At 41.1% G+C, this 10,133-nt stretch overlaps 1 long non-coding RNA gene across 1 annotated transcript; it reads left to right on the top strand.

Annotated features, from left to right (window-relative positions):
- The first annotated feature begins 216 nt into the window (after positions 1–216).
- LOC132657084 (uncharacterized) lies at positions 217–1,972 on the top strand. Its single transcript, XR_009594922.1, has 2 exons — positions 217–301; positions 1,309–1,972. It is a non-coding gene; the product is annotated as an uncharacterized LOC132657084 (long non-coding RNA).
- The last annotated feature ends 8,161 nt before the right edge of the window (positions 1,973–10,133 follow it).

The raw sequence follows: 10,133 nt of genomic DNA, 5'->3' as shown, positions 1-10,133 counted from the left end.
GGATCCTTCAGGTATGTAAGGTTAAGGTTGACAGGAATCCACTTCCTCATCTCGTGTCTACAGGAGAGTGCAGGCTGGGTGCAGCATCCATGAGCTCCACTGAGGAAGGCTGACAATGACCATCTATCTGGTCTTCACCAGTCACAGGATCTTGTGGGCGGAGGCAGGGCCTACCATGCCCAACCGCTGTCTCACAGGCTGGGACGGAGTTCAGGATCAGAATAAAAGAGCTGAGGAACAGAGCACCTCCATTCATTCATCTCAGGAGCTGTCCAGGGATCTTGCGTTACCTGTCATCTCGGTGAGTGTCCATTGGAACTGGGAGTGTGGCCTGCACTGGAGTGAAGCTAAGAGGAGAGGTGGGGAGTGGATGTGGCCTGGGCAAGGCCATAGAGCTCAGAGTCTTGTTGGCAGAGCAGAGCACAGCTCTGAAAACTGGATAGAAGTGGTAGAGTCAAAGGGACTCTAAAACTTATGGAGGGTATTAGAAGGATTGGGTTACTCTGACTTCTGAATCAGGGGAGGATTATCTGCCCTCCAGGAGTGACTCCCTGGGATGGGAAACTGAAATGCAGAGAGCTGTGGGCCTTGATATGCCTCAGGAGGGGGAGCTCCCGCTCATAACACAGCCCTGGGGCAAAGAAAGACTAACAGTGAGGGCAGGGTACCACAGGGTCTTTGGGCTTGGAAAACAGACAGAGCTGTGGATCTGGAATTTGATCACAGGCTGCTCAGATTGTTTAGGAAATATCAGCACGGGACTTGTCATCCAGTCAATATGAGGTGCTGAGTTCAGCCTTGCCAGAAGAGACCAGACCAGGTTCCTGTCTGCAGGAATGGACAAATTAGTTCTTTTATTAAATGAAGTTAGAACACTGATCAATAGTGGTCATTTCTTCTCTGACATCATTATCACCATCAGTTTGGGAAGGTTGGGAAATTTTTGGAACTCATATAAGACTCGCCAATGACATATAGTAATTCTAGATGAAGCCTAGGGGCATTGTAAAAGATGTCAGTCAGAGAAATTAAGTGGAGGAGAAAATTGTTCTGAATATGCCTCCAGACTGTGTAATATCTCAATTTAGGAGTCCTTACCAGAAAAAAAAAAATTAAAGAATAATCACCTCTTGCCTGCTGTCAAAGATTGCAAGATAATATGACTGCAAGTCAGTACTGCAAAGGGCCTTGGGGTTTGTTAGAAAGAAAAGTATTGAATACGGAGTTTTTGTGAGTATCAGTGATGTTTCGAGGTGGATAAAATGGCCTCAGGATCCTGGGTCTGACTTGTGTGTGACTCTCCCACAGCTCCAGAGCAGCACTCACCAGCTGAGATGTCCTGCCAGCAGAACCAGCAGCAATGCCAGCCCCCTCCCAAGTGCCCTCCCAAGTGCCAGACCCCAAAGTGCCCTCCAAAATGCCCTCCTAAGTGCCCTCCCAAGTGCCCCCCTGTGTCTTCCTGCTGTAGCCTGGGTTCTGGGGGCTGCTGTGGCTCCAGCTCTGGGGGCTGCTGTGGCTCCAGCTCTGGGGGCTGCTGCAGCTCTGGGGGTGGTGGCTGCTGCCTGAGCCACCACAGGCCCCGCAGGTCTCTGCGTCGCCATCGTCACAGCTCTGGATGCTGTAGCAGTGGGGGCAGCAGTGGCTGCTGTGGCAGCAGTGGGGGAAGCAGTGGCTGCTGTGGTAGCAGTGGGGGCAGCAGCTGTGGTGGCAGCAGCTGTGGTGGCAGCAGTGGGGGCAGCAGTTGTGGTGGCAGTAGCCAGCAGTCTGGGGGCTGCTGCTGATTTTTAGCATGACGACCTTACACTAGCCGTGGTGAAGAAACTCGTGTTGAAGACTGGCTGTTTTCTCTTCCTACTGTCCTAAGTCATGTTATGCTGAAATAATGTGAAAAGTTCTATATCCCGACTCTGCTGGCGGCCGGGTCACTCATTTTCTGAATTACAAAATAATAAAGTCTTCCCTGCCGATCTTCTCCAAATTCATAATGGTGTTGACCATCGACATCCATATATGTCAGTGGTGTTAGTTGGTATTTCATGACACTCTGATTGTCAGAAGCTTGAATCAAGAATGTGGATCAGGGGCTGGAGAGATGGCTCAGAGGTTAAGAGCACTGACTGCTCTTCCAAAGGTCCTGAGTTCAATTCCCAGCAACCAAATAGTGGCTCAAAATCATCTATCATAAGGTTTGGTGCCCTTTTCTGGAGAGCAGGTGTTAAATGTAGGCAGAACACTGTATACATAAATTAAATAATAATAAATAAGAAATTAATTAATAAATAAATTAAATAATAAATAAATTAAAACACACACACAAAGTAAATAAAGTGTAATTAATAGAAAAAATAAAAAAATAATTATAAAAAAAGAATGTGGATCAGATAGCCAGTCATGTGACAGACTGTGTATAGGGACCCCCTCACGCACCTTTTCTTGCATACAGCAAGGATCATTCTACTGCACATGTGGCCTACTGACATCCTTATCCTTATCTAAGTACAGATATATGTTCTGTGGCAGTATATATATTTTTCTTTTGTGTTCCTAATTACCATGGTAGAATTTCTAATAACTGGTCTTGGCTGTGGCTATAACACCTCATTAAATGAAAATTCAGACTTTTCAATAGACGGTGGTTCTCAGTTTTTTTTTATATAAAAAGACCTGGAGAGGTATACTTTTGTTCATTGTTTTGTTGTTGAGTTAAGTGCAAGTTTTGTACATTGTTGAGCCAACATAAGAAGATTGTTTTTTAGATTCCAAAAGTGCTGACAACTTAAAATTCAGATGTAAATCAAGTTGATGAACAGACCTCTATTGGACATCACATCCAACAAAACCCACGTGACTTCAAGTCAGTGAGCTCAGTCTACTCCGGAGTAGACTCATCTCAGAGAGACAGGACATCAGCATGCTGTCTGCTCCCACATATGCTTCTGTAACCACCTAAGAAATGACAGCGAGGCAGCACTGAGACAGGTCTCCCTGAAATGATGTTACACATTTCTGCCAGCTGGGGACATTATGCTGGTAGCCATGTGGAAGAGAAATTGTAACTTTACAGTACTATAGAGAAGTAGACAATACACATACCAGTATGGTCTGCATGCTTCTATAGGCTAATGGTTATGCTGATGATATCTTTCAGTATAAAAAAATGTGCTTGAAATAGTTTGATCAGAGTTAACTAAACTTATTTAATAATATTTGAAAATTCATGAAAAAGGTCACTAAAATTCATATTTTACAGTTGAAGAACCTGAGTGAGAAAAGTTAAGAATTCAGTACTAATTTAAATACATAAAACTAGAACTAGGGTAGTGTCTGAGGATGTCTGGCTCCAAAGCTAAAACCTAACCTCTAGGAAGAATTCCAATTCAAGCTATCTTAAAATGAAGATCTGAGGAGTGATTGCTAGCCATGGTTTATATTTGAGATCTAGGCCACATTTGAAACACAGATACAAACATTAAACAAACAAACAAACAAATAAATAAATGACACCCTCTGAAAACAAGATGAAACACATATTAAAACCTGTAGAGGCATGTATGTTTCACTGTTCAGACCTAGAAGCCTGGTGCTAATGAAGCAATATTGCATGAGGAAGATGAGAAACTATGGAAACTAAGCTCTAAGAAAGGAAGAGGCAGGCACCACTGGAGAGATAATGTAATCGATGATGGAAACAATTATTCTACCATCCTGTTTCATATTCTGTGTTTATAGAACCTGCTTTGAACTCATCCACCCATCTCTCACATGTACAATGAGGTAGGAATTTCAGGCACCATGTGTTACAAGAGCGACACAAAAGCAGGAGATAGGTCTGTCTTCCAGTGCCCGGACCCTGTCTAACATACTGAGAGCAGAGCCCATGGTCAAATTAAAGAATGTTAGTGTAAAGGGACTCATCTACTCACCTAAGGAGCCCAGGAACCCTTTTCTACAAGGGATTATGTTTTAAGTTTAAATTACTGTGCTTAAGAGATCTATAAAACAAAAATGCCTTAAACTTGTAAACCATACTTGCCCAAGAACAGAGAACTTCTAGAATGCTGGGAGTATTGCTCATGTAAGGTAACAAGCCACACATTTTCACTTTCATAGGCAAGGTTGGTTGTCCCAGCTGCACAGGGTGCTTGATCACACGTAGGCTGGAGGTATGTACACAGGAATCACCTCAGAATGTATGTTTGCCCCAACTGGATGGAGATGGGAAATGCATAGCCTTGTGGATTTTGCCTTTATAAACACCAGGCTAATGTAATTCATGGTCATTCTCTGGGAATTCCAGGCACAGACCTGGCCAGTGTCCATCATCCTGGCCATTACTTAATAAAGCTTGCTTCAAATTTGCCTCAAAAATTGGGCTAGTGGTCTTATTTTTGCTCAGTATAATTAACAATTCCTCTCTCTCATTGTAAATCTAACTAAAAACAGTTAACAGACATATCACAAGGTGCCTGCTGCACTCTCTTAAATATTTCTCTGCCAGAGGAAATTTAATCTCATTCATCATGAATCTCACATACATGAAAATATGTCTACAAAACGAAGTTATCTAATGAAGTTATCTAATTTAGCTCATAGGCTGATGCTAAAGTAGACCTTGGAGAGCAGGTTTAAGAAGCAACAAATGTCTATAAATAGTTCTTTCTCTTGATCTTCATGCTGGACTTACCCATGTTGCTAGGAATACTGGTAAAGCCTTTTGTCTTGAATCTCTGAAGTCTAAGATATGTTGTCCAAACACATTTGCTGACATCATTTCTAAGATGTGTGGATGACTGCCCGACATTCTTTATTTTTTTAATTTAATTTTATTTTTATTATTAGTTACATTTTATTAACTCTGTATCCCAGGTGTATCCCACTCCCTTATTCCCTCCCAATCCCACCCTCCCTCCCTCATCTCCTCCCTGCCCCTTTCCAAGTCCACTGATTGGGGAGGACCTCCTCCCCTTTCATCTGACCCTGTTTTATCAGGTATCTCCAGAGTCCTCCTCTGTGGCCTAGCAGGACTGCTCCTCCCTTGGGGGGTGGGGAGGTCAAAGAGCCTGCCATTGAGTTCCTGTCAGAAATAGTCCCTGTTCCCCTTACTATGGGAAACCAATTGGTTACTGAGCTACCACGGGCTTCATCCAAGCAGAGATTCTAGGTTATATCCATACCCGACATCCTTTAAATAATAAAGTTTTGTGTCATCTGATGATTTCTATTTGCTTATCCCAGCATGATGTGAGGCAATTGGGCTACATATATGAGTTCATCTTTGCCTTACTGACTTATTCCAACTTGGATTACTAAACTCCCATTCTCTTCTGATCTTCAGGTTCCACTAAGGTAAATGCTGTCACCTGAGCCCCTGTATCATAGTCTCATAAACTAGTGCAAAATCTCTTCTCTTTAGTTAACCAGATTCTTCAATCTCTTCCATGCATAAAATTTTAATGGTCTTTCCAAAATATTTTATGACTTGAACCTCTTCTAAGGAGTTTTGTGGAATGCCACTAACTTGCTTGTCTTATGTTTCTCCATGGCTAAATTAAGATTATGTGTTCTTCCAAGGATGTTGGATTCTTCTGAAGTCATGACATCAAGTCTCAAATAATGTCTGCTTGTCCCATTCCCAGTGGTGCAGCTTGAGTCACCTGATTTATGTGATGACTCTCAGGTTTCTTCATTGAATAGACACAGTTAATGGAAGGGTTTATTTTCTAAGTCTACTCCATTACTTATCATTATTGAGTCAAAATTCTCTTGCCATTCATGGACGGTTGTTTTATCAAGTAAGTTTTTCTACAGATTTGCTGATGTCACTGAGAACCTTTTAAAATATTCATGTTGTATATATGTGAGTGAAAGAGTACATACTACTGCATACATGTGAAGGTCAGAAAACTTTGGGGAGTTTTCTCTTTCCTTCCAGCATGGGTTTCAGGGATTAACTCGGGTTTTCAGGTTTGTATGACAAGTGATTTTAATCGCTCAGCCATCTTCTAGGCCCTATATGTTTATATTCATTTCATGATCTTGCTAAGTTCTCATTTTATCTATGAGCAGTCTACAAAAATATTCTCATGCATTTATCTCATATGAAAACTTTTATTTTAATGCCTAGAAGCTCAAGTATCAGGTAAAAGAAAATGTGTAAGCTTTGTATATCTTTACTACGCATCACTTAGCACCTACTGCCTCCTAGAACAGCTGCAGCATTTCATATTGTCACCCTAAAGTATCAATGCATAATCATACTAACTCTCACACATCCCATGTGAGCAGGGTGTTATTATAAATTATCGTTATTTTGAAATATATTTATTTGATTATTAATAAGGCTGAACATCTGCATTAATGAAGTTGAATATTTACATGCTGTTGAATATGTGTGTATGTATGAGAGAAAACTGTGTGTTTTGAAAACCAGGTGTTTTTTTTTTCCTTCTGGTGTTTATTTTTTTTATATTTCTTTATAAATGAAAACTATCAATTCTTTTATGTTTAGTTTTAGAATTCTGACTATATATTACACTTTAAAAAATTTGTTATTGGGTGATCTAAATTCATGACTTTGTTGGTTAGTAGCTCAGAAAGGAGGCAGCTGGGAGGTTTTTGTGAAACAATATTCAGAGTAAGTTGCTCTCATTTATTTTAGCAGTATTTCCTACACTTTGAGATGAAGCAATAAGCATGTAGAAGACAGACAGGATGAATATATGACCTAGGGCAGTCTTGACAAGACAAAATATTTACAAGCTGATCTCAACTCCATTAATAGCTAATGTACAGAAAATAGTGTCAGCCATTTTTTTTTTTTTTTACCTATTTGTCAAGTGGATGAACCTATCAGGTATTCACCTTTCTCAAGAGTAAAGCCTGAACCAGATGATTTCTTCTCCACATCATTCCAGGAACCAGGAACTGGTCCCCATCCTGAGCCAACACAAAGACATCTAGGCCATTTCCCCATAACTAAGCCGCATTGGAATAACCTGACAAATGTCATAATCAGAGGGGTTGAGGCTAACATATGTTCATATGTGTATTTCAGAGTGTATCTTCTGTGAGGATGACCTAATAAATGTGTATTAATTATTTGTAAACTGTAAAGTCATGATTACTCGCAAATATTTAATAATCTATTAACATGTGCATAACCGTATACTATTTGCTGGTGAAAATAGACAAAAGCTCAAGCTGTGGATATTTGATTAAAATCTTATTTATCAGATATATCACTTTGGTTAATGCAGGAGCTCATAACTGCTCAAAGCACAGAGACTGTTAGTGGCATACACAGGCACATATCCCTTTCTTCAAAGCTGAGGTCTTTACAAAGATTCTATAGTACTGGGAACCTAATGAATCTCTCAGGTGACATAGTAAGTTATAAAGTATAGGATATTATATTCCTCCACATCTCATTCCAGTCACAGGATTTAACTAAACACAAATGGGAAACAGTTATGCACCCAAGAACCTGACTGTCCACCTGTTCTTTGACCTGCCCATTCACAGATACTGACCTTTGTTCTCACAGACCCTGCTTTCATAAATCACTTCCTTCTCCTTTGGTGCTGACAGAGGTCTCCTTGCCATGAGTTCAATACTACCTGACTTAACTATAGTTGAGGCTGGACCCTGCACTTCATGTTTCCGCTAGGACGTTCTTACCCTGTCTACGGTGTAGCCTAGTTTATCTACTCCTCAGGTTCTGTGCTGCTCCAGGTTTAATCCTTTTAACTCCATTATGATGCCAGTGTATTCCTTCTGTGTCACTGTGCCCAAAATGCTCAACATACCACTTCAAGAAGAAAATAAATGAAAGAAAGAATTGAAAAGGACAGGAAAGGACATGACTGCTCCTAGGTATGGTGGAGAAGAAAATTTATTATAGTTAAACACAGACAGAAGCAGACACATCTGGGAGAATCTGGACTCGGGGGAGCAGAAGGAAGGGAAAGAAGGGAGGGGGAAACCAGGTGCAACAACCAGGGGGCCTAAGGTACAAAAGGGGCAGGAAACAAAAAATATCTGAAAAATATAGGAAAGAGCTGCTGGAGAAAGAGCAGCCTTGGCCCTGTTGTGGAGAGTTCAAGGTAAGGGTCAGGGTATACCAGCCATAATCTGTAAAAGGTAGGGACTAAGGGACGCTGGGAGAACCTGGCAGCCATGTCTGCTCTGGTATGTTAAACAGGTACCTCAGACTTTGGTCCCAGGTTGGAAACTTAATAGGAAATATTTACTTTCTCTCATGATTTTATAGTTTTACTCCATTATAGCTGGAAATGCATAGTGGGGAGTCCAATCTAAGGAGGTGAGGACACGAAACTGGAACTATTCACAATGGTAGTGAAGCAGAGAGCACAGCCTGCAGCAAGCAATGAGAATAACATTCAAACTCCAGCCCCTAGTGATAATATCACTCTGTTTGGCAATGTGAATCTGGGAGAGAGGAGCCTAAAAATGAGGTGGACTGTACAGTCCCAAGCAATATCCAGAGCATCAGATAATTCATTCTGAGTATCGCACAATTTATATTCTGAGGGTTGTGCAAGGGCATTTAAGCATTTGAGTTTAAGTCATTTAAGTCATTTAAGTTCACTTGAGTTCAAGTTGTATATAGTCACAAGATTAGGTCACATTAGTTCAAGGCAGATACAGTCAAGAGGATACCCAGTACTTGGAGACATCATCTAAATAATAATAATAATAGTAGTAGTAGATGATGGATAATCCAAAGCAAAACTCATTCCTATTTACTATAGCCGGGAGGGGCAAGAAAGCACATTCCAAGAACAAATTCATTGTTATGGAGGAGCACATGCTACAAGACTCTTGTCATGTTTAACTGGAGGTTTTTCATAAACTCTCAGAAATTTTCTCACACAGCTTCATAAAAAGCCCTTGTTCCATTCTGTAAAAGTACCACAATTTCTGTATCCATTCCTCAACTGAGAGACATCTGGATTGTTTCCAGGTTCTGGCTAATTACAAATAAAGCTGCTACAAACATGGTTGAGCAAATGTCCTTGTTGTATACTTGAACATCTTTTGGATATATGCCTAGGAGTGGTATAGCTGGATCTGAGGAATCACTATTCCTAATTGTCTGAGAAAGCACCAGATTGACTTCCAGAGTGGTTGTACAAGTTTGTATTCCCACCAGCAATGGAGGAGGGTTCCCCTTTCTCCACAACCTCTCCAGCATGTGTTGTCACTTGAGTTTTTGATATTAGCCATTCTGGTGGATGTCAGTTGAAATCTCAGGGTCGGCAATTAAAAACAAGGAAATCATGAGATGTGCAGGCAAATGATGGGACCTAGAAACTATCATCCTGAGTGAGGTATCCCAAAAGCAGAAAGACACACATGGTATATACTCACTTATATAGACCTGTAAGATAGTATAAACATACTGAAATCTATACACCTAAAGAAGGTAAACAAGAAAGAGGACCTGGGGTAAGATGATCAATCCTCACTTAGAAAAACAAAAGGAATGAACATTGGATGTAGGAGAAAACAAGTAACAGGACAGGAGCCTACCATAGAGGGCCTCTAAAAGACTCTACCTAGCAGTATATCAAAGCAGATACTGAGACTCATAAGCAAACCTTTGGCAGAGTGCACAGAATCATAAGAAAGAAGGGGAACTTAATATGACCAGGAGAGGACAGGAGCTCCACAAGGACCAAATATCTCTGGGCACAGGAGTCTTTTATGAGACTGTTTCTCCAACCAAGGACCATGTATGGATATAACCTAGAACCTCTGCTCAGATATAGCCCATGGTAGCTCAGTATCAAGTGAGTACCCTAGTAAGGGGAACAAGGACTGTTTCTGACATGAACTCAATGGTGGGCTCTTTGACCTCTCCCCTCCTCGAGGGAGGAGCCGCCCTGCTAGGCCACAGAGGAGGTCTTTGCAGCCATTCCTGAAGATACCTGATAAACCAGGGTCAGATGAAAGGGAAGGAGGTCCTCCCCTATCAGTGGACTTGGAAAGGAGCAGGGAAGAGATGTGGAAGAAAGGATGGGATTAGGAGAGAATGGGGGAGGGGAATATAGCAGGGATACAAAGTTAACAAACTGTAACTAATATTAAAAAAATAACAACTAAATAAACAT

The sequence above is a fragment of the Meriones unguiculatus genome, chromosome 10, assembly GCF_030254825.1.
Source record: "Meriones unguiculatus strain TT.TT164.6M chromosome 10, Bangor_MerUng_6.1, whole genome shotgun sequence".
NCBI lineage: Eukaryota > Metazoa > Chordata > Mammalia > Rodentia > Muridae > Meriones > Meriones unguiculatus.
The sequence above is the reverse complement of the archived record's forward strand: the minus strand, read 5'-3'. Positions and strand labels throughout refer to the sequence as shown.